The sequence below is a fragment of the Chiloscyllium plagiosum genome, chromosome 10, assembly GCF_004010195.1.
Source record: "Chiloscyllium plagiosum isolate BGI_BamShark_2017 chromosome 10, ASM401019v2, whole genome shotgun sequence".
NCBI lineage: Eukaryota > Metazoa > Chordata > Chondrichthyes > Orectolobiformes > Hemiscylliidae > Chiloscyllium > Chiloscyllium plagiosum.
The window spans coordinates 4,054,897-4,079,316 of NC_057719.1; the positions used below are offsets into that span (position 1 = coordinate 4,054,897).

Sequence of the window (24,420 nt, forward strand, 5' to 3'; positions counted from 1 at the left end):
CCCCCCCCCCCCAAAGAGTGCTAGCAAACCTACCTCCCAGGATATTGGTGCCCTTCTGGTTCAGGTGCATTAGTTAGGGTGAATGGGTCTGGGCGGGTTACTCTTCAGCAGGTCGGTGTGGACTAGTTGGGCTGAAAGGCCTGTTACATACTGCAGGAAATCTAATCTAATCTAAAATAAAATAATTCTTTCCAGTTTGGGAAATGGAGAGTTAAAAGTGCAGCATTAGGACCAGCTGAATGAAGGCAACTTTGTTTGTCTAATACTGGGTTGGGTCTAGAGGTAAGCATAAGATTACTATTTGTGCGGGGAAAATGTTTCAAAGTGAGATCGCAACCCAGTCAAAATCACAGTGAGCTTCAATTACTTATTTTACTGGCTGAGTTTGAAGCCGGCATTAATTATTCCAATGATTTTTGCCACCAGCTTTCCTGGAAGGATAGGCAAGCAAGCAAATAGTCATCGAGCTGTACAGCATGGAAGCAGGCATTTTGGTGCAACTTTTCCATGCCAATCAGATATCCTAAATAAATCTAGTCTCATTTGCCAGCATTTAACCCACGTCCCTCTAAACCCTTCCTATTCATATGCCCATTCAGAAGCTCTTTTAAATGTTGTAATTGTACCAGCCTCCACCACTTCCTTTAGCAGCTCATCGCATACATGCAGCATGAAGAAGTTACCCATTAGGTCTCTTTTTAAATTTTTCCCCTCTCCTTAAATCTATGCCCTCTAGGTTTGGACTCCCACCCCAGGGAAAAGACATTGTCTATTTACCCTATCCTTGCCCCTCATGATTTTATAAACTTCTGAGGTCACCCCTGGGAGAAAATGAGGACTGGAGATCAGAGTCAAAGTGTGGCGCTGGAAAGGCATGGCAGGTGAGGCAGCATCCGAGGACAAGGAGATTGAAGGGCTTGTGCCCAAAATGTCAACTCTCCTCCGCAGATGCTGCCTGAGCTGCTGTGCCTTTCCAGCACCACACTTTCCGACTCTAATGTCACCCCCTCCAGAGTTTTAGGGAAAATAATCCCTGTCTATTTAGTCTCTCCCTGTAGCTCAAACCCTCCAAACCTGGCAACATCATCCATAAATCTTTCCTGAATCCTTTCAAGTTTCACAACATCCTTATAGCAGGGAGACCAGATTGCACATGGTATTCCAATAGTGGCCTAATCAATGTCCTTAACAGCTGCAACATGACTCCCCAACTTCTATACTCAATGCACTGACCATTAGAGGCATGATGTGGAGGTGCTGGTGTTGAACTAGGGTGTACCAAGTGAAAGAATCTCTCAACACCAGGTTTATTTGGAAGTACAAGTTTTCAGAGCTCTGCTTCTTCGTCAGGTAGCTAATGGGGCAGTGTCATAGGACACAGAATTTACTCTAAAAGATCAAAGTGTCATACAACTTTTGAACAAGTACTGAACAAGTCGTTAAGAGTGCCGTTAAGTCTTTAATCACTTAGAATGGGGATGCAGGTTTCAAGTGATTAATATATAAATCTCAAAACTACTTTCAAGTCACAGTCCCGAGGTAACTTGAGGTTTTATTTTTTAAAAAAGTGACATCTCAGCTCAGACAATGCATTAAAGGTGTCAGGTTAGAGTCTGTCTGGATCTCAACCTTGAATCAGAGTGATTCTGTTTCCAAAGTAGGAATTTATAAAAATGTCACGTGGAATGACTGCTGACATATTGTGTGCCTTATGAACAAAATAAAATATATCTGCAAATGCAAATAGACTTGTGTGTATGGGCATGCATGTGTATGTGAGGGTGCATGCGCGTGAGTATGACTGAGTATATGCCTGTGAGTATATGAGTGGGAATGTGGGTGCGTGTGTATGAGAAAAGTCTGTGCGTTTTTTGAACAAATAACTCAATCTGTAGGCAGTCAGTCCATGTGACATTTTATAATAAAATCATTGGAACTATTTGGAAATAGAACCAGTCTGACTTAAGGTTGGGACACAGACTGTAACCTCTCTCCTTTAATGCATTGTCTGAACTGAAATGTCATGTTTTTACAAATAAAACCCAAGTTATCTTGGGAGTGTGACTTGAAAGAAGTTCTGGGATTTATATATTAATCACTCAGCTCTCAGCCCCATTCTAAGTGATTAAAGACTTAACAGCATTTGTAGGTTTGTTCAATATGTCACATTAGTTTTATGACACTTTGATCTTTTACCAAAAATTCTATGTCCTATGATCCTCTCCACTAGCTACCTGACGAAGGAGCAGCACTTCGAAAGCTTGTACTTACAAATAAAGCTTGTGTTCTGTGATTTTTAACAATAAAGGCAAGTAGACCAATGACTGCAACTCCATTTTCAAGGAACTATGAACCAGTGCTCTAGGGGTCTGTGTTCAGCAATACTCCCCAAGCCCTTACCGTTAAGTATATAAGTATTGCCCTGATTTGCCTTTCCAGAATGCAGCACTTCACATTTATCTAAATTTAAGCTCCATCTGCCATTCCTTGGACCATTTGCTCATCTGATCAAGATCCTGTTGTACTCTGTGGTAACTTTCTTCACTGTCCACTACACCTCCAATTTTGGTGTCATCTGCAAATTTACTAACCATGCCTCCTATGTTCACATCTAAATCATTTATATCAATGATTAAAGCAGTGGACCCAGCACCGATCCTTGCTGCACACTGCTGGTCACAGGCCTCCAGTCTGAAAAGCAACCCTCCACCATCACCCTTTGTCTTCTATGTTTTGAGCCAGTTCTGTATCCAAATAGCTAGTTCTCCCTGTATTTGTGTGCTGTAACCTTGCTAATCAGTCTACCACAAGAAACCTTGATAGTTTCAACTTAAATATTGATATGAAATATTGGAAAAGATTGAAATAAAACGGACTGCAGATGTTCGAAATCTGAAATCTGTAAACATCTAGAAGGAGAAAGCAGAGTTCATGTTTACATCCAGTGACCCTGACTCCAGTCCTGAAAAATGGTCACTCGACTTGAAATGTTAATTCTTCTTCCTTTCCACAGATGCTGCCAGAACCACAGTGTTTCTCTAGCAAATTTCATTTTTGTGTTGGAAAAGGTTAAACTGAAAGCACAGTTTGAGCGTGAGGAAAAACTGAATGGAAAGAAAACAATAATTGCTAAATTTGTTTGTAATGGTATTTAGCATTACAGATTGACTGTAATCCTGTACTCTTAACTGTTCTGATGTTTTAGTTTGATTACTGAGTTTATTTATGTCACAGTGAGTTGACAGGTTAAAATATTACTTGGTTTAGGAGGCTAGAAACTTTTTTTTTCCTTTGAACCAATCAGAAGTCTTAAATTATTCTTCTATCATTGATGTTTGGGGCCTAACATCAACTAATTTACGCACAACAATTTTAACATTTTCAAATAAAACGCCGTGCATTAATAGGTAATTTCAGTGTAAAGTTAAGATATTTGGTGTTATGTATGAATCTACAGGTCAAAAGGTAGGAGGTAAGTCATTTAACTCCTCAAACCACCTCTGTCATTCAGTAAGTTTATAGATGATCTGATTCTGGCCTCAACTCCATATTAATAAATCTGTTTTAACAATATTCAGTGAATCTGCCTCCATTGCTGTCTCTGGAAGGGAACTCATCTCATTGCGTACTTAAATGGAAATCCCCCCGCCCCTTTTTTTTAAAACTGTATTTCCTCTTTCCAGTCTCTGCCACAAGGCAAAGCATTCTTTCCGTGTCCAGTCTCTCAAATCCTCTTGAGACCTTGTACATTGAAAAAGGTTACCTCTCATTCTTCTAAATCCCAATATATAAAGGTTCAGCCAGTCTAACTTTTTCCTTGTAAGATAACCTGCTTATCTCCGGTAGCAATTGAGTGTATCCTTTCTAGATTGCTTCCAATGAGTCTATATCATTCCTTAAATAAGGAATCCAAACTGTACACAATACCCCAGTTGTTGACCTATAGAAAACATCTCTACTTTCAATATTCCATTCCTAGGCAGTAAATAGCAAATTTCGATTTCCTTCTAATCACTTGCTGTACCTGCATGCTAACTTTGATTCATGCACCAGGGTACCCAGATCCCACTGTACTTCAGAGGTATGTGGTCTTTTTCTGTTTAAATAATATGCTGAATTCCTAAACCTGCGAAAGGGAAAGTTCATATTTTCCGATGCTTTTTCCAAACCTGGTGTTGCTTTCCAAATAAAAGCAAATTACTGCGGATGCTGGAATCTGAAACCAAAAAAGAAAATGCTGGAAAATCTCAGCAGGTCTGGCACCATTTGTAAGGAGAGAAAAGAACTGACGTTTTGAATCTACGGGTCAGTTAGACTCGCAATTTCAGCTCTTTTCTCTCCTTACAGATGCTACCATACCTGCTGAGATTTTCCAGCATTTTCTCTTTTGCTGGCTTTCCAAATGTTCTGTCATCCAGTCTTTTACAGTAGACCAGCGTATTTCCCCACAACTGACGTTAGTCTAACTGGTCTATAATTCTCATTTCCTCCCTTACAATGAAATGTGGTGTTACATTTGCTGCCCTCCAATGTGTTGAAACTGCTCCAGAGTCTGCAGAATTTTTGAAAGGTGACCAGTGCATCCAGTATTTCCAGGACCACTTCCTCTAGTACTTCAGGATATGGATTATCAGCTTCTAGTCATTTGTTAGCCTTTAAATTCCCCATTAAATTCCCCAGTGCTATTTTCTTCTTAGTTCTGATTTTCTTCTGCCCAAAACACTTGCTTGGCTTCCTCTCCATTCTGGGAGGCTCTTTGTGTCTTCATTTGTGAAGACAAAGAAGAACTAAACACGTATTTTGGTTATTTGTTTCCCATTATAGCTTCCTCAGCTTCTGTCTGAAAGGGACCTACATCTGTCTTTCCTAATCTTTTTCTCTTCACTAATTGAAGCTTTTACTACAAGCTTCTATGTTCCTTGCAATTTCTCTCTCTCACTCTATTTTAACATAGAACATAGAACAGTACAGCACAGAACAGGCCCTTCAGCCCACGATGTTGTGCTGACCATTGATCCTCATGTAAGGTAAACCTAATGTACGAACCATCAAATTTCTGTGACCATATGCATGTCTAGCAGTCTCTTAAATATCCCCAATGACTTCGCTTCCACAACTGCTGCTGGAAACTCATTCCATGCTCCCACAACACTCTGCGTAAAGAACCTGCCTTTGACATCCCCTCTATACTTTCTGCCAAATAGCTTAAAACATGACCCATCGTGTTAACAATTTCTGCCCTGGGAAAAAGTCGCTGGGTATCAACTCTATCTATGCCTCTCATTATCTTGTACACCTCAATTAGGTCCCCTCTCTTCCTCCTTTTTTCCAATGAGAAAACTCCGAGCTCAGTCAACCTCTCTTTGCAAGATAAGCCCTCCATTCCAGGCAGCATCTTGGTAAACCTCCTCTGAACCCTCTCCAAAGCATCCACATCTTTCCTGTAATAGGGTGACCAGAACTGGACACAGTATTCCAAGTGCGGTCTAACCAAAGTTTCATAGAGCTGCAACAAGATCTCACGTCTCTTAAACTCAATCCCCCTGTTAATGAAAGCCAAAACACCATATGCTTTCATAACAACCCTGTCCACCTGGTGGCAATTTTAAGGGATCTATGTACCTGCACACCAAGATCCTGCTGTTCCTCCACACTTTTACCCCTCTTTTTAGCAAACTATGTGGTCTCTTTTACTGAATTTTAAAAATGCTGTCAGTCCTCAGGCTTGCTGCTTTTTCTGGCAATTCTATGTCTCCTTTTCGTACCTAATACTATCCTGAATTTCTTTTGTAAGCCACAGTTGAGACATTTTCCCTTTTGTTTTTTCACCGGGCAGGCTTGAGAATATGAATGACCTACTCTTATTTGTTATGTTCTTCCTTGTGTCATCAAAAGCTGCCTTTGTCCAGCTGGCAAATGTGATAACTTGGCTCCAAAGCATGTTTTGCATGTTCTGAAGAAATAGCGTCAAGACTGCTCTTCTTTGGGATGAATAACTTTTTATTTTAATTTTCTTAGGCTGTTCCTGCTCAAAGAAACTCTGCCTTGGACTCAAACCAGCAAAGCATCAGTGTTCGAGGGTATGTTGATGGCAACTGACAATATATTAACTTTAGGCTTTAAATTCTGTTGTTGGCTTTTGAAATATTAGTTGGTCTGAAATGTGTACGTTGTTGAGTGGTGAATCACCCAAGACGACTATTCCAGTTACGAACTTGGGAATGTAAAAGATCAGAAGCAGAGGCAGCCTATTCAGCCCCTCTAGTCTGCTCTTCCATTGTCTGTGATTGTGGCTGATCTGATCATTCTCCGCTTCATTTTCCTGACATTCCCCCGTAACCTTTAAATCTCTTGATGATAATTAAAATGCGGTCTGTCTCAGTATTGAATGTACTCATTGACCCAACCTCAACAGCTGTCAGTATTTCATAAATTCACTACCTTCCTAGAAATTCCTCTTCTTTTCTGTCTAAATGGGCAACTCATTCTGACTCTATTCTCTGGTCCTAGACTTTCCCAGAAGGGGATATCAGCCTCTCTACATTTAGCCTGTCAAGTCCTCTAAGCATCTTAATAAATTTGAAAGAACTGCAGATGCTGTAAATCTGAAACAAAAACAGAAATGGCTGGAAAAGCTCAGCCTGCCTGGCAGCATCTGTGAAGAGAAATCAGAGTTAATATGATTTCAAATAAATGTACCTGTTGGAAAACCCCTTGGTATCCTACCTAATCTTTCTTCACAGCTGCTATTCTCAAGCTCTGGCAGCATTTTTGTTAATCTCCTTGCGTGCACTTTCCAGAGTCCTTACTGTAATCTGCCCAGAACTACACAGTTCATTTTATACCGTTCCAACATTATGTCCCTGCTTTTGTATTATGAAGGTGTTTTGCATTTAATTTTGCTTAGAGGACTTGAGTTTTGAAAGTTTGTGGTGACAGGAATCCAGTTGGCAAGTTTCATTGATAAACCTGGTGTGGTTTCTTTAAAAGTAGTCATGAAAGTTCACTATGATCAGAGGAAATCTTATTGGAAAAAAAATCCAGTAGATCACATGACTGACTCCTTGCTTTGTTGTGGACCTCTATTGGGACTGTTTTGAAGAGTTTCTGTGTTAAAGTATTTTGTTTTATCAGGTTACCTGGAGGAAAGCTTACTAAGAACAAGCTGCCAACTGAACTCTCGTTCCTCTTGTCGAGGTCAGGGTGAAACTTATTTCTTTCTGTTCAAAGAATGATTGGAAAGAATGTGTTTCCTGAGCAATTTGTGTTTGCTAGACGTCAGAGGGTGTAAGATTTCTGATCTGACCACATCAGTCAGAACATCAGAGCAACAGACTCAGGAATGTCAGACTCTTTATCCATTAACCTTTTAAGGATAACCCATTGGCCAACGTTTTTTTTTCAGAAAGCCAAATTGCAGAGATTTTCTCCCTCCCCAGGAAAAGGGAAAATGTGCGCGTCTGTATGTGTGCGCGTTTCGGGAGATGTTTAAATGGATATGATTTGGGAGGTTATGTTGCAGCTGTACAGGACATTAGAGAGGCCACTTTCTGAATACTGCATGCAGTTCTGGTCTCCCTGCTATAGAAAAGATGTTGTGAAATGTGAAAGGGTGCAGAAAAGGTTTTGAGGATATTGCCAGGGTTGGAGGATTTGGTCTAAGGAGAGAGGCTGAATAGACTGGGGCGATTTTCCCTGGAGTGTTGGATGGTGGGGGGTGACCTTATAGATGTTCATAAAGTCATGAGGGGCATGGATAGGTAAGTAGTCAAGGTCTTTTCCCCAGGTTGGGAGTCCAAAGCCAGAGGGCATAGGTTAAAGGTGAGGGGAAAGAGTTAAAAGGGACCTGGGAGGCAACTTGTTCATGCAGAGTGGTGCATGTGTGGAATGAGTACCAGCAAAAGTAGTGGAGACTGGTACAATTACAATACTTAAAAGGCACCTGGATTGATACATGAATAGGAAGGGTTTACAGAGATATGGTGGCAAATGGGACGAGATTAATTCGGATATCTGGTCAGCATAGACGAGTTGGACTGAAGGGTCTATTTCTGTGCTGTACATTTCTGACTGTGTTTATACTTTTACATTACCGACTGGTTAACATACACAATCATTGTTAGTTAAGGAAAATTATTGAATAATAAGCTATTAATTGTGTTATCAAGAAATCTGGTTGATAGATCCTGGTTACCAGATTTTTTTTTTGTTTAAAACTTGTTCTATAGTTCTGTACTTAATTTGTCACTTTATATTGTGTAGAATTGTATTGTGTTGAACATAGGAAAGAAACATGCAAAAGGTAGGCCATTCTGCCCCTTTGCCATTCAGTAACATTGTGACTGATCAGTTTGTTTCAAATTCCATATTCCGATTTTCCTCCATTAACCTATCCAAACGTATGAAGTGGGAGCTGTGGACCTGAAGTGACAGTGCCCTCCTCCAACCTCAGTCATAACAATATCCTATACCTTGTTCAATAAAGGAAACTATTCCATATGCTTTCTATATCACCTTATTCACATATCCTGCAGACATCGGTAACTTGTGACTAGGCACTCCATTCATTTTCTCTACACCTTTCGGCATCGTCCTGATTTATTGTCTTCCCTTACTTTTAAGCCCTTCAAATGCTTTACTTTTTGCCCATTCATCCAAGCCATTGCCATCACTCCAGAGACAATAGCTATCCTCTTTGTTATAAACTGTATAGCCAGTTTTTGTGTCCTCTTCAAATTCCCCAGTGAAAATGACACATTTAAGTCCATATTATTAATAAATATGCCAACAGTAAGGGCCCTTATACCAAGCTCTGTGGAACATCACCCATTATCCATTTCCCTTTGTTTCCTGTTGCTAAATTACAGGATTCCACGTTTCTGATCACTGTCCGATGTGGGACCTTGTCAAATACCTTGCTAAGATCCACATAGACAACGTATGTTGCATTAGCCTGCAAGTCCTCCTGTACTTGCTCAAAATATTCAATTAAGTTACTAAGACAGAACTCTTCCCTTAAGAAAAATCTTGTTGATGATCCCTGGTCCCTTTGTCTTTCTAAGTGACAGTTTATCTTATCTCTCCAGATTTGACTCCAATAATCTGCCCTTCACTGAAGTCTGACGGACCAGCCATAAGCCTTTCACCCTTTTGAAATGATGGTAGACATTTGAAGACCTTTTGATTCTGTGATATCTTGCCTATATCTAATGAAGATCAGAGAATTATCCTCTGAGTATTCACTATTAATCTCTACCTACTATTAATCCTCCCTAGCTTCCTTTAACGTCCAGGGATAAATTCCATCTAGCCCTGGCTGTAGAACCCAATATTTCGCACACTCTTTTAACTAGAATGTCTGCATCATATCTCTCCTTGGTGAAGACAGGAACAAAATATTCATTTACCTACATTGTGTCATAACACGTTATCTTTTGCATTTCTTTTAAAAAGTCCTTCCATTTTCTTAGTCATCCCATTTCTCTTAATGTACTGCTAAAATGTGTTTGGAGTTTCCTTGATTTTACCTGATTTTGTTTTCATATCCTTTTGCTTTTCCAGTTTCTTTTCTCTACTCCCCTTTTTAGTTTCTATACTCTCCTTTTTCTACAGGATTAAGCCTTGACTGTTTTAAGCTTCTGTTTTATCCTGTTGTATGTGCTTCTGGATTACAAAGAGGCAATAGGTTTGGTAGTACCACTCTTTCTCTTTGTAGGAATGTGTCTACACTGCCTGTTGAACCTCACTTTGAAAGTCTGCCATTGATTGTCAACAATTTGCCATCCAGTAGGTCTACCCAATCCACTTTTGGTCACCTCTCTGCTTTGTTTTAAAAAAAATCTTCTCCCATCTCGATCTGTTATGTTTGTTCTTTTCCATAATAATGTTAAGTTTAATTGAATTGTGGTCTGAAATGATCCTCCACTTCAACTTCTCCAACTTCACCTTCTTAAGACTGTTTAGGATTATGTCCCCTCCCATTGGGCTTGTTACGTGCTGGGTGAAAAGTTCCCTTGCATGCCGTTAAAAAGTTTTGTGGCCTCTGTGCACTTTCCATTGTCTGTATCCCACGTGATATTCTACAAATTCGTGCTGGCTCTCCTTAATAAACTCAAACCTCTAAATGTACCTATTGAAATTCACCCAATTACTCATAAATCCTTGCATACTGTTGATGTTAAGCTGACCAACCTGTAATTGTTATTAATGTCCTTGCACACTTTCTTGAATAATGGTGTCTCGTTTATCACAATCTAATCCTCTGACATCTTTGCTCTGTCTGGGGAAAGGTGAAAGATTATGGCCAGCACTCTTGCTATCTTCATTCCAGCTTAAATTAATAACTTGTGATGTGCACCACCTGGACCACTACCCACTCTAGTGTAGTGAGGCTTTCCAGTGCAACTTTTCTTCGTAAAAACATCGTACTGTGGATGCTGGAAATCTGAAGTAAAAACAAACATGCTAGAGAAACTCAGCAGGGTTGGCAGAATCTGTGATGAGAGAAGCTAAGTTAATGTTTGGAGTCTCATATGGCTTTTCTTTCAGAACTCTAGATCCTTCTTTTGAACTGATGTCAGACTCAAACCAACTCTGCTTGTCTCCACAGATGCTGTAGGTGTGCTGAATTTCTTCAGTATTTTAGACTTTTATTATACTTTTTCCTTTTGTTGTACTCTCCCTTTGGGCATGTCAGCTCTTGAAAACATATGGTTAGATGTGAAGTTCTGGAAACTGGTCGTGTGGTGTGCAGGAAGAAAGTTTCCCCATGTCTTGTAACTACTATTTTTTTGAAGTGAAACCTTTAAACAATTTTACATTTTTTGTAGCCCCTGCAGGTGACAAAAACATATTTTGGAAAACTCAAAATTGTTTGGTTTACTTAGTATATGATTTTGTAGCATGCGTTATTTATCATTCACTTTTAGTTTTCCTTTACCACCTCCTAATCTTATATTTTCTCTTCCCCATCAAATCAGGAATTGAAGCTGAAGCAATGATGTGATTACGTCAAGGTTACAGATCTCACAATGCTTACATTTAATACAAACAGGACAAATGTAGACATCTTTGAAACTGTAAGTCATTGGTAAAATATCAAAAGTTTTAAAAGAACATAATTTAACACCTCATTATTCAGCTTATTTAATACAGTGCTTTCTTGTTATGAGCCTAGTTCACCATGCTGCTAAAAATTGGGCAGTTATCATAAACTCTTGCGTATAACTGGAGGATCCCCTGACAAGAGAGCCTAAGTAAATAGTTCACCAAGAGCAGATTCAAGGTTTGAAATAGCACCAAAACAGTTTGGTAAACTAACCAAACATATATTAAGCTTTGTTCAGATTGCGGAAGAATGGCAAGTGGGCTGCGCTTTGACATTGAGAATCTTTATCAAAATAGAAAATAGGAGCAGGAATGGCCATACTGCTCTTTGAACCTCTTCGCTATTAAGTATGGTCATGGCTGATCATCCAACTCAATACCCTGTTCCTGCTTTCTCTTCACACCCTTTAATCATCTAACTGCTTGAAAACATTCTGTGTTTTGGCCTCGATCACTTTCTGTGGCAGAGAATTCCACAGGCTCCCCACTGTCTAAATGCAGAAATTTCTCATCTTGGTCCTAAATGCCCTATCCTGTATTCATACCTTGCGATCTGTTTCTGTACTCCACATCATCAGGAGCATCCTTCTTGCATTTACCCTGTCTAGTATCATTATAATTTTATAAGCTTCTTTGAGATTCTTCCCCTGTCTCATTCTTATAAACATTCCCATCCAACACAGTCTCTCTTCCTATGTCAGTCTGTCATCTCAAGAGTCAGTCTCGTAAACCTTTGCACTTCCTCCGTAACCAGGATATCCTTTCTCAGAGATCCAAACCGCATACAATTCTCCAGGTGCGGTCCCACCAAGATCCAGTACAATTGCAGTAAGAAATCCTAGCTCCTATACTCTAATTCTCTTGCGATAAAGGCCAACATTCCATTTGCTGCCTTCATCGACTATTGCACCTGCATGCTTGCTTTTAGCAACTGGTGGACAAGGACACCCAGGTCTCACAGCAGCTCCCCTTTTCCCAGTCTTATTACCATTCAGAAAATATGCCTTTCTGTTTTTGTTCCAAAATAGCCTCCATTTATTCACTTTATACTTTCTCTCTTGTGCATTTGCCCACTCTCACCAATTGTCCAACTTGCACCGAAGGATCTGTGGATCCTCCTCACAGTTCACTTTCTCACCCAGCTTTGTGATCTGCAAACTTGAAGGTATTCCATTTAATTTCCTCCAAATCATTAATCTATATTGTGACAGCTGTGGTCCAAGCAGTAGTCTCTTTGGTACTCCATAATCACTAACTGCCAGTTGGAAAGAGATCCTTTTATTCTGTCTGCCAATCTGTTCTTTATCATGTTATGCCCATCTCCCAATCTTATGTGCTTTAATTTTACATGCTAATCTCTTATGACGTGCTTCATCAAAAGCCTTCTAAAACACCAAATACACCACATTCGCTGATTTGCCCTTATCAGCTCTACTAGTTAGACCCTCCAAATTCGAAGAGATTTGTGAAGCATGATTTTCTCTTCCATAAATCCATGCCAATTCTGCTCGATCCTGTCACTTTGTTGGGAGCTGATCTGTTGATTCACAGAAGAAATGAAATGGGAGTCTGTTACACAGATAAGGGAGCTAGAATTGTTATAATAATGACAGGAAGTGCTTACAATCTGAATTAAATGAAGTCTTAATTATGCTAAGTTATAGTCCATTTTTAGAGACTGGATTTCAGATTATTTTTAAGACTTTTTTTAAAAAAAAAAGTCAGATTCTTCCTCTGGATCAGTGACCTAATACAGTGCATATTAGAGAGCAGGTGACTAAGCCCCTGGAGTGTTGATGGAAAGTTGTTAACCACATGATGGGTTATGGCAGCTAAAGGAAATGGAGGCTTTTTTTTCAGTTCAATATAATGAACAATTATGTTTTAGCTTAGAAAACCCAGCAATCAACAGTTTTTATTGCAGTTCAGGGAGACCTAACTGAGGTTAAAACTAAATCTGGTTTCTCTCCAAGAATTTTTTTTTTTTTTGTAAGACAGTTCTGAGGTAGCCGTTTGCCCAGGAGTAAAGTCTAGTTTGTGAAAACTTCCAGACTGGGAATATTGGTTAGAAATCTTCAGATTAATATAGGTTGGGAAGGCCTTAGCCCTGATCTATGAATATCGTGTCAGACAATTCTGCAATTTATAGGAAACAAACTTGTGAAAGGTTTGATATCAGTAGTTTGGATTGAGGTGTGTTATAGAATAGTATTGAGAAACCGGTTGGAACCTTGTTTTGCTGTGTTTTAAGATCTTTCTGACTGTATTTTATATTTAAATAACTTGTTTATTTTATTGGTGTAATAAACCTCTGCACTGTTGTTGATGGAACTCTCTAGCTTTGTGTGACTGTTTCAGTGCCTAACTGCCACATTAATTAAAAAGTATACATGATCTTCCAAGATTGATTTTGTTCTGGGATCTGAATTGTCTGGTGGTACCATTAGCCGAGATCCTAATATGTGTAACTCTTGACTAGGATTTGAAGTAATGGAATTTAAGAGGAATCTATGTCTCTTACTAGTATTACTGATATTCTGGACATTACCTATGAGTGTTGTGAAGCAGTTTATTGCATTGATTCGGTTTTTAACATGTATTTGACTGTTACTAAGAATTTTCTGAGTATGGAACCCAGACCTGAGTGTTATCACTTGAAGATAAAGTAAAATGAGGAAATGGAAACCACTCAAATATCAGAAGTGAGGAAAGTGTCCATCTGGTAGTTCATTTCATTATTGTAATGAAATATTTAGAGGCTTACACATTCCAGTGACAGGTCACTGGGATAGAAAAATGAAAACACTATTTTTCTTGCCCAAAATTACATTTAAAAGATGACTGTTTTTGTATTTATGCCATACATACCAGTTAGTATCATACCTATCAATCGATGAAAAACGTGCTTTAATCCCAACACCAGCTTTCAAAGAACTGTTTATCAGAATCTAAATAAATTCTTGAGGAACTCCACTAAAGCAAGGAATGGGCGTTTTTTTTTACAATTTATAGATGTTTGAACAAGGTTTCCTAATACAGTGCCATTAAGAAAAATGGCTGTGACAATGGTAGTGGATAAGTTATTTCCATTTTCTTTTACAATGTATGAATTGCCCAAAGAAATGCAGTCAGATCAAGGTTCAAATTTTGTGTCATAAATATTCAGAGCACTGGAGGCCTGTGACCAGCAGTGTTTCACAGGTTTTGGTACTGGGTTTTGTTTTGCCATTTATAGAAGTGATTTGGATGAAAGCATAGGAAGCATGGTTGGTAAGTTTGCAAATGACAAAATTGGTGGTATAATGGACAGAGAAAAAGGTTATCTAAGGTTACAAAGAGATCTTGATCAATTTGGTCAATGGGCTGAGGAATGGCAGATGGAGTTTAATTTGAATAAATGTGAGGTATTGCATTTTGGTTATACAAAAAGGACATGCCATATAATGGTAGGGCTCTGGGTAGTGTTGTACACCTAGGCCTCCTGGAGTAGTATGCACTTCTGGTTGTCCTATTATAGGAAAGCTAATATTAAGCTGGAGAGGGTTCAGAAGAGATTTACCAGGATGTTGCCAGGAATGGAAGAATTGAGTTATAAGGAGGGGCTTGATAGGCTAGCACTTGTTTCACTGGAGCGTAGGAGGTTGAGGGGTGACTTAGAGGTCTATAAAATCATGAGGGGCATAAATCAGGTGAATGAAAAGGGCCTCTTCCCTGTAGTGGAGGAGCTTAAAAAGGACGAGTCACTACTATTTCTCTGTGGTTGTGGTATGTGGAATGAACTGCCAGAGGAAGTGGTGGATGCAGATACAGTTACAACGCTTAAAAGGCATTTGCATAAGTACATGAGTAGGAAAGATTTGGAGGGATATGGGCTAAGCGCAGGCAGATGGGACTAGTTTACTTTGGGAACATGGATAGTGTGGACTGGTTGGACCAAAGGGTCTGTTTCCGTGCTGTATGACTCGAAATGATACATCTTATCACCTATATCATCTGCTTATCAATAATCTCAGGTGGTTTTTAGAAAGATGAAATAAAACGAAACTTCATTGACCATAAGACCACAATTAGAGTTTTAGTCATGAATATACTTATAATAATTCCCTGATTACTGTTTGCTATTAGGGATGCTCCTAATGAATACACAGGATTCAGTCCTTTTGAAGAGATATATTGCCCGAGGGTGAAAGAACTACTTAAATTAGTCATGGAGTTAGACAGCATGGAAACAGCCCTTCAGTCCAACTCTTACATACCGACCAAATATCCGAGACAAATCCAGTCCCATTTGGCCCATATCCTTCTAAACCCTTCCTATTCATATACTCATCCAGATGCCTTTCAAATGTTGTAATTATACCAGCCTCCTCCACTTCCTCTGGCAGTTCATTCCATACACACACCACCCTCTGCGTGAAAAAGTTGCCCTTTAGGAAATAGGAATTAGTAAGAAAACGATGCTGTGGAAATTAATCAGTTCAACGCTGACAAATCATCAGGGCCTGATAATCCTATCTCCCAGAGAACTAAAGGAAGTAGCCCTGGAAATATTAGATACGTTGGCGGTCATCTTTCAAATTTCTATAGTACTGGAGTAATTCCTACACATCGAAGGGTGGCAAATGTAACCCAACTATTTTTTTAAAATGTTAAATTTTAACAGACCAATTAGCTAAATATTAGCAACGAGGGAAATGCTAAAGTCTATCTTTAGAAAAATGGCATGGTGATACAACATTTGGAAAGCATCAGTAGGATTGGACAAAACCAGCATGCATTTATTAAAGGAAAATTGTGCTTAACTCTTGGGAGTATTTCAAATGCACACTTCACATCTACCTTCACTCAAGGAGGATGTAAGTGCAAAATTTAGGGAGAGGGGCAAAGAGCTATTTGAGCAGGTTGACATAGGCAATTGAGGAGGTGTTGGAGGTTTTTGACAGGCTTTCAAATGGGCAGATTCCTGTGTCTGGATGAGCTGTATCCTGGCTGGTGTGGGTGATCAGGGAGTAAATTACAGGGGCTTAACCCAAATTTTAATTCAGCTCACAGGGGAGGTGCCAGAGTACTGGAGGACAACTAATGTGGTTCCACTTTTTCAGGAAGGGTGTTAGGGATAAAGAAGGGAATTACAGGTCATTGAGTCTTGTAGGGAAAATATTGGAGAAGCTTCTGAAGAAGAGAATTAATCTCTACTTCGAGAGGCAAGGTTTGATCAGCATGGCTTTGTCAGAGGGAGGTGAAGCCTAACACACTGAATTTTTTTCAGGAAATAATCAAGTCTGTAAAGGAAGTTTGTGCTATTGATGTAGTTTATATAGATTTCAGCAAAGCCTTTGATAAGGTTCCATATGGGAAACTGATAAAAGATAAAAGCTTGTGCTATCCAGGGTAAATTGGTATGATGGATTCAAAATTCACTTAGTGGCAGGAGACAGAGGATGGTGGTAAAAGGCTGTTTGAGAGTCTGGAGGCCACTGTCCAGTTGTATCCCACAAGGATCAGTGCTGGGTCCCTTATTCTTCTTAACATAAGTACATGATGTATATAAGAGTATTGGAGAGATGTGACTAGGAAGTGATAATGAAGTTTGCAGATGATGCAAAGATTGTCTGGCTGCTTAATAGTCAGGAAGAATGTCTTGGGTTACAAGAAGGCATAGATTGGTTGGTCTGATAGGCAGATCTGTGGCAGTTGAACCCTGATAAGGATAAGGTGATTCAGTTCGGAAGAAGTAACAACATTGCTGGAATAAGCAATGAATGACAGGACCCTAGGAAGCTCAGATGTACTGGGGGTTCTTGAGCTGCTTGTCAACAGATCCCTGAAGACAGCAGGTAGGTTTAAGGTACAAAAGCAGAAATTGCTGGAAAATCTCATCAGAACTCTCAGCATCTGTGGCGAGCAGGCAGAGGTCACGTTAATCAAGTCCAGTGACCCTCCTTCGGAACCTTTGGGCCACTGGACTCAAAAGGGGGGGGCATAGTTTAAGGAGAAAGGAAGGAGGTTCTGAGGAAAGGAATGTCACCCAAAAGGTGATGGGATCTCGAATGCACTTCCTGGGAAAGTGCTTGAAGCATGAAGCCCTTTTATAGGGCTGAGCCCTCATTCAATGTGTTGTAGTATGGGACTAGTTTGGATAGGTCAGCACAGACTCAAAGTGGCAGAAGGGCCTCTTCTGAGCTGTATGACTCTGACTCTATTGTTTGATTTCATCTTTCACTAATCCACCATCTTTTTCCGTTTTGTCTGTCATTGAAATGAGTATCTCACCTTGTGCCATTCGCTTGCCTTTTCCTTGTAATTCTTCACATTGTTCCTTTTCAAATGACTGTCTTATTCCTTAATTAATTCCTTTTATGGATTGACCCTGCCCCCCCCCCCCCCCCCAAGCAAAAACACTACATCTGTGTTTCAGGCTCTCATCCCATGCTACATCAAAAAGTTTTTCCTTGTCTCTTCCAAATTTGTATTGCACCTGTGGACTTATGATCTCAATCCTTTCATGAGGGGGATTGTTTTCTCCCTATTTCGTCTGTCCCGATTTTGAATATTTCAGTCAGATCTTCTCTCAGCCATCCCTGAGAAGAATAGTTCCAGCCTCTCCAATCTATCTTAACTAAAATTCTTCATTCCTGGAATCAGTCTTGTAAAACACTGCTCTGTGAAGAAGGGTCACTGCTTCAGACGCTTCCTAAAGTGCAGGATCAGAACTGGCCAAACTACTCCAGCTGAGGCTGAATTAGTGTCTTTTCATAATTTTAACAAAAGCTCCTTGCTCTTGTGCTGTGCCACTATTAATAAAGCCTAGGATACTTTGTACTTTATTAATTGCTCTCAATATATTTTGCCATCTTTTTAATGGCTTATGCACCAAAATCATTCCTCTTCTGTATTCCCTTTAGAGTTGCACCATTTATTTTATATTGTCTGTCTGTTCTTCTATTAAAATGTATAACTTCACATTTCTCCACATTGAACTTAGATTAGATGTTTATATTCCCTACAGTGTGGAAACAGGCCCTTCAGCTCAACAAATCCACACCGACCCTCCGAAGAGTAACCCACCCAAACCCATTTCCCTCTGACTAATGCACCTAACACTGGGTTATTTAACATGGCCAATTCACCTGACCTGTACATCTTTGGACTGTGGGAGGAAACCCATGCAGACACAGGGAGAATGTGCAAACTCCACACAGACAGTTGCCCGAGGCTGGAATTGAACCTGGGGACCCTGGTGCTGAGAGGTGCAGTGCTAACCACTGAGCTACTGTGCTGCCCCTGATCTGGCATAAATCTGCCCACTCCACCAACTAGTCCATACTGTTCTGAAGTTTCACATCATCCTCCTTTCCAAATAAAATACTAGTAATAAAAATACCAGTGCTGATAAATCCGACTAAAACTACAGAGTCTACGACTCCTGTTTTTTTTTTAAGGTGGGTCAAAACAAGGACTGCAGATGCTGGAAACCAGATTCTAGATTAGCTTTTGCCCGAAATGTCGATTTTCCTGCTCCTTGGATGCTGCCTGAACTGCTGTGCTTTTCCAGCACCACTCTAATCTAGAACCTGTTTTTTTAAGTCAATAGTTTGGACATCTTGCTCCTTCTTGGCTATTGCGTCCAGTGGTGGGACTTGAGCATGGACCTCTAGCCCAGAAGTGGGGAGACTACCATTGCGCCACAAAGCTTGAAATGATACTGTTGCAGGTCCACAAGTACCATTGCAGGTGATGTTTAAATGTCAGCACTGAGAGACTTGGATCGATGAACAGTAATTAGCGCCAACTCAACAAGTATTTTCACCTAATTGACAGATAACTGGTACTACCAGATTAACCCTCTGTCAAATAAAGTGATCTAACTTTCTTGACGATTTAGGTTTATGTAACAATCTGACTCGATCACTATTTAATTTTAAAAAGGCTTCTTATGCAAAAAGAAGCCAAATTTTTAGTACATTGGATCTGGGCCCACTGGGTTGACCAGCATTTATTGTCTGTCCCTAACTGCCCAGAGGACAGTTAAGGATCCAACCAGATTGCTGTGGGTCTGGAGTCTCACATAAGAATGGCAGCCCTCCTTCCTCCAAATAACACCAGTGAGCCAGATGAAGTTTTAGAGCAGTGGTAATATTGCTGTTAGTCCAGCTTTCATTAGAGATTTTTATTGAATTCCAATTTCACCATCTACCATGGTGGGATTCGATATCATGTGCAGAGAACATTAGCTGAGAGTCTGGATTATTTGTCTAGTGACGTTACTACTACACCACTGCTTTCCCATTTTTGTTGACGCTGCATTAATATTTTTCTTTTTAAATTCTTTTCATTATTCCAATAATCTGGTTATCAAAACCAGATTAGAATAGTTTAGATGGATTCTAAAATTCAAGTTTTAGGATTTTTGTAATGAATGGACACCTTAAATTAAGTAATCCTAACTAGGAATGTATTTGCTATCAGTCCAAACCTTAAACACAATTCATATCTGTCTCAGAACACGCATGAATCTTGGTGTGAGAAAATTTTGATTTTTAAGTTGATATGAAACCTTTTTCTTACATAATGAACTTTTGTTCTAAAGATCCAGGAAGGATCAAATTAGTTGCATGATGAAAATTAAACCGTAAAGCCAAGTCCTAATGAAGGATTAAACCCAAACAACAGCCTCTTATTTACTGTTTTGTAGATGTAATCACAGCTTCAGCTTTTTTTACATGAGATGTGGCCATTGCTGGAATTTGTTGCTCTAATTGCTTTTAAACTGAATGGTTTGCTAAGCCATTTTTAGAGGGCAGTTAAGAGTCAAAAGCATTGCTTCTGGTTTGGAGTGACATGAACCTTCCTGAATAAAAGTTCATTATGGAAGAAAAGGATTAATATCAATGTTTTTTCTCTTAAATATCAACATTTTCTCACTTGCCTCAAGATTCATGTGTTCTATGATAGATATAAATCGTGATACTGTTTTGGATTGAATATCAAATACTTTCATAGATAGGATTATTTCATTCAAGTTTTCCATTCATTCCAAAAGTGCTGTTGAAGCTCGAATACTAGACCACAGATTGTGCATTTAACTCTCTAAATGACATTAAGCGAATCAAAAAAATGATAACTTTGAGGTATTTTCCCCCAGTATGTTATTAAGACATTGAGTCACAAGTGAAATCCCATATGACTAACTTGTAGTTGCCATTACTGAAACTAGATTTGTGTTCCAGATTCAACCATTTTTCATGAAGCCAAACACCTAGAAGTTAATCTGGGCCTCTTACAATTTGAGAGGATTGATTAAAGTACCAAAGGTGTTTAACATAACTGATTAAAGGTACAGTAGAAATAAGGGCTTTTTGACTGGCGTCAGATTAAAGTGTGACTTGTTGGAGATGACATTACATTAGTTTATGGTTAGTACAATAAAGATATATCATTTGCACTGATGACTGAGATTTCAATGAATTCACACATTTCATTTAGAAAAGTTAGTTTGCATGCAGTGTGTTTAGAATTTGGACTGCATAGGTCTAAACCTGGGGACAGTGGTGATTTCAACATAAATATGCGGATTGTTCTCTAAATCATTTAATTTGTTATTGGTTACTTGCAAAAATGCCAAGGTAGTTTCAGTTTAGTAAATACATTTACTCGTTCCACAAAACTTAACTTTAAAACAGCACCTGCTGTGGAGCTTTATAAAATGGATTCCTGAACATCTAGTTATAACCTTTAATGAGTTTAGTTAGGTCCTTGCCTATGATGGAATAATCGTATGGAATCATACAGTAGAGAAGAGGTCCTTCAGCCCATTGAGTCTGTACTGCCTACAATAGTCCCACTTTTCCACACTTATAACATGGCTCACTGCCTCTATTTCTGATGAAGGGCTTTTGCCCGAAACATTGATTTTCCTACTCCTTAGATGTTGCCTGACCTGTGCTTTTCCAGCACCACTCTGATCTAAACTCTGGTTTCCAACATCTGCAGTCCTCACTTTTGCCTAGTTGATTTTAACCTTACTGTGAATCCTCTTGCAAGGATGCCTACCTTGAAGAAGTTCTCCCCCTCGATCCACAAGAATCTGAGTCGCTCTCGCTCTCGCTCTCGCTCTCGCTCACTGCAACCCCCAGGTCATCTCCTCTGCCCTGAAGCTCTTGCTCTTTCCCTATATCTCTCCACCCTGGAGGCTTCCTGCCTCTATTCCTGATGAAGGGCTTTTGCCCAAAACGTTAATTCTCCTGCTACTCGGATGCTGCCTGACCTGCTGTGCTTTTCTTCCCTGCTCTCAGAATCTGTGCCATGACTGATTTAAAGGCAAGCATCCTGTATTCCTTCATAACTACCCTATTAATCTTCCTACCACTTTCAGGGATCTGGGGACCAGCATACCAAGATCTCTCAGTACCTCAGATATTCCTAATGTTTTGCCATTCATAAAGTCTGGTCTTGTTCCTTCAAAAGTATATCATCTCGCATTTTCAGGATTCACTTTCACCTGCCCAGCTGGCCAATCTATTTATATCCTCCTGTAACCTAATATCTTGCTTTGCACTGTCAACTACCTGGTCAATCTTTGTTATCCACAAACTAACTTATAATTTCCAAACCAGGGCAGCACAGTGGCTCAGTGGTTAGCACTGCTGCCTCACAGCACCAGGGTCACATGTTCGATTCCAGCGCCTGTGCAAACTCCACACAGACAGTCGCCATTCTACCCGTGTCTGCGTGGGTTTCCTCCGGGTGCTCCGGTTTCCCCTCTCAGTCCATAAGTGTGCAGGTTAGGTGGATTGGCCATGCTAAATTGCCCGTAGTATTAGGTGCATCATTCAGAGGGAAATGGGCCTGGGTGGGTTGCTCTTTGGAGGGTCGGTGTGGATTGGTTGGGCCGAAGGACCTGTTTCCACACTAAGGAATCTAATCTAATTCTCACCTATATTATTTGAGAATTTTACAAACAATAAGGTACTTAACACTGATCCTTGTGGTATGCCACTGTACACTGGGCTCAAGTTGCACAACAACCTTCTATCATCACCTGCTGTCTTGGGTCACTAAGTTGATTTTGCATCCAACTTGCAAGTTACCCTGGATCCTGTGAAATTTTGTCTCCTTTATCAGTTTCCCATGTGGGATCTTGTCAAAGGCTTTGCTGGAAATCTATACAAACTTCAATTCCTTTACCCTTATTCAAGCACTTGGTCATATCCTCAAAAAAAATCCACCTCGTTTGTTAGGCATGATCTCCCTCTGGCAAAGCCACTCTGACTATCCCTGATTAAATCTTATCTCTGAATGTAGATTAATTTTGCCTTTTGCTGATTTTTTTTTTACAATAGTTTCCCTACTATTGATGTTAGACTCGCTCGTCTATAGTTTCCTAATCTAACTCTCTCACCCTTCTCTTAAAGTTAGCTGACCACCAGTTCTCTGACACTTCCCAATGTTAGGTTCTTTTTCCTGAGATTCTTGCACACTTCGTGCAACTGCAACATGCCAACTTCTGTGAACAACAACCAAATTTTATTAAGCACAGTACAGTGCAAGCTTACTGGAAGAACTTTTAACACACACCTGGCAGGGCTTACAGAGTTGTGGCAAAAGCTCTGTCTGAACAAAGGCAACAGTTATTCCTTTATACAAAATCTTTACATCACAGTTAGTAATGCCCACAAGACAACCCACAGCCTTCCCCCACAGTCACATGCTACTCAAGGCACACTGCAGTGATCACCTCATCTCCTGAAACAATGTAATGTAAATCATCCCTTAATGGCCAGATCTGGTGTGAATTGTATTTTTTTAAAACTACAGGGAGTAGTTAAATTCCAAGTGTAATGTTATTATTGATTTCTGAATATGGGATGAAAATGGAAATAGGCTTTTGAATGGCAAGGAAATGGTCATGTAAATAGCTTTGGATAATAGGAGATGATAATGTAATTTCTTACAATTTTATCTGTAAGCCAGAGGCATCCCACCCTAGCCTCGGGACATCCAATTTTCTGCAGGTCAGCAGGGCAAGTTAACTCTTTTAATATCATGCCTTTAATATCAAAATTTGTGTCAGGGCCCCTGTAATTTCCTTCCTCACCTATTGATTAAGTAAATTTTAACCTAGTAACGGGATTCTTAAGAAGTTGGCTAATTGACCATTCTTCAAAATAGTGATCAAAAGATGGAAGTTTTTTTTTTATTTTAAATTGTTCATGGGATGGGTTTCACTGGTTGGGCCAGCATTTATTGCCTATTCCTAGTTGCACCGTTGTGCACTGAAGTCTATTTGGTGCAAGTACGCCCAGTTCTGTTAGAGAGGGAGATTCAGATTTTAACTGTGTTAATATATTTCCATGTCAGGCTGGTGAATGGTTTGGAGGGGAACTTGCATATGGTGGTTTTTCCAAGTATCTTTTACCCTTGTTTTTCTAAATGGTAGTTGTTGTAGGTTTGGAAGGTGCTGTTTATGCCTTGCTGCATTTCTTTAGTTCACTTTGTAGAGAGTGAACACTGCAGTTACTGAACATCAATGGTGGAGGGAATGAATATGACCCCAAACAAGCAGGCTGTTTTGTACTGGGTGATAGTCATAGAGATGTACAGCATGGAAACAGACCCTTCGGTCCAACTCGTCCATGCTAACCAGATATCCCAACCTAATCTATTCCCACATTCAAGCACCTGGCCCATATCCCTCCAAACTCTTCGTATTCATATACCTGTCCAGATGCCTTTTTAAATGTTGCAGTTGTACCAGCCTCCTCCACTTCCTCTGGCAGTTCATTCTACACATGCACTACCCACTGAATGAAAAGGTTGCCCCTTAGGTCTCTGTTATATCTTCCCCCCCCCCCCCCCCCCCCCCACACTAAACCTATGCCCTCTAGTTCTGGTCTCCCCCACTCCAGGGAAAAGACTTTGTCTATTTATCCTATCCATGCCCCTCATGATTTTATACAACTCTCTAAGGTTACCCCTCAGCCTCTGATGCTCCAGGGAAAACAGCCGCAGCCTATTCAACCTCTCCCTATGGCTCAAATCCTCCAACTCTGGCAACATTTTTGTAAATCTTTTCTAAACCCTTTCAAGTTTTATAACACCCTTCCGATAGGAAGGAGATCAGAATTGCATGCAACAGTGGCCTAACCAATGTACTGTACAGCCGCAACATGACCTCCCAACTCCTGTACACAATCTGACCAAGGAAAGCATACCAAACACTGCCTTCTCTATCCTGTCTGAGATTTTTGAGTGACTCTCATCCAGGCAAGTGGGGAGTATTCCATCACACTCCTGACTTGTGCTTTATAGTTG

The 24,420-nt window shown here is 39.9% G+C and overlaps 1 protein-coding gene across 6 annotated transcripts in view; it reads left to right on the forward strand.

The window, feature by feature from the left end:
* The window catches only part of dicer1 (dicer 1, ribonuclease type III), a 188,320-nt gene that overhangs the window by 52,734 nt on the left and 111,166 nt on the right, over positions 1–24,420 (forward strand). For 5 of the 6 annotated variants that reach the window (XM_043696920.1, XM_043696921.1, XM_043696915.1 and 2 more), the window contains exons 2-3: positions 6,019–6,080; positions 10,980–11,078. The gene's annotated coding sequence lies outside the window, so the exon portion shown is untranslated. Of the gene's footprint in view, positions 1–6,018; positions 6,081–7,134; positions 7,198–10,979; positions 11,079–24,420 lie in introns of all 6 variants that reach the window. The other variant, XM_043696916.1, reaches the window with a different exon arrangement.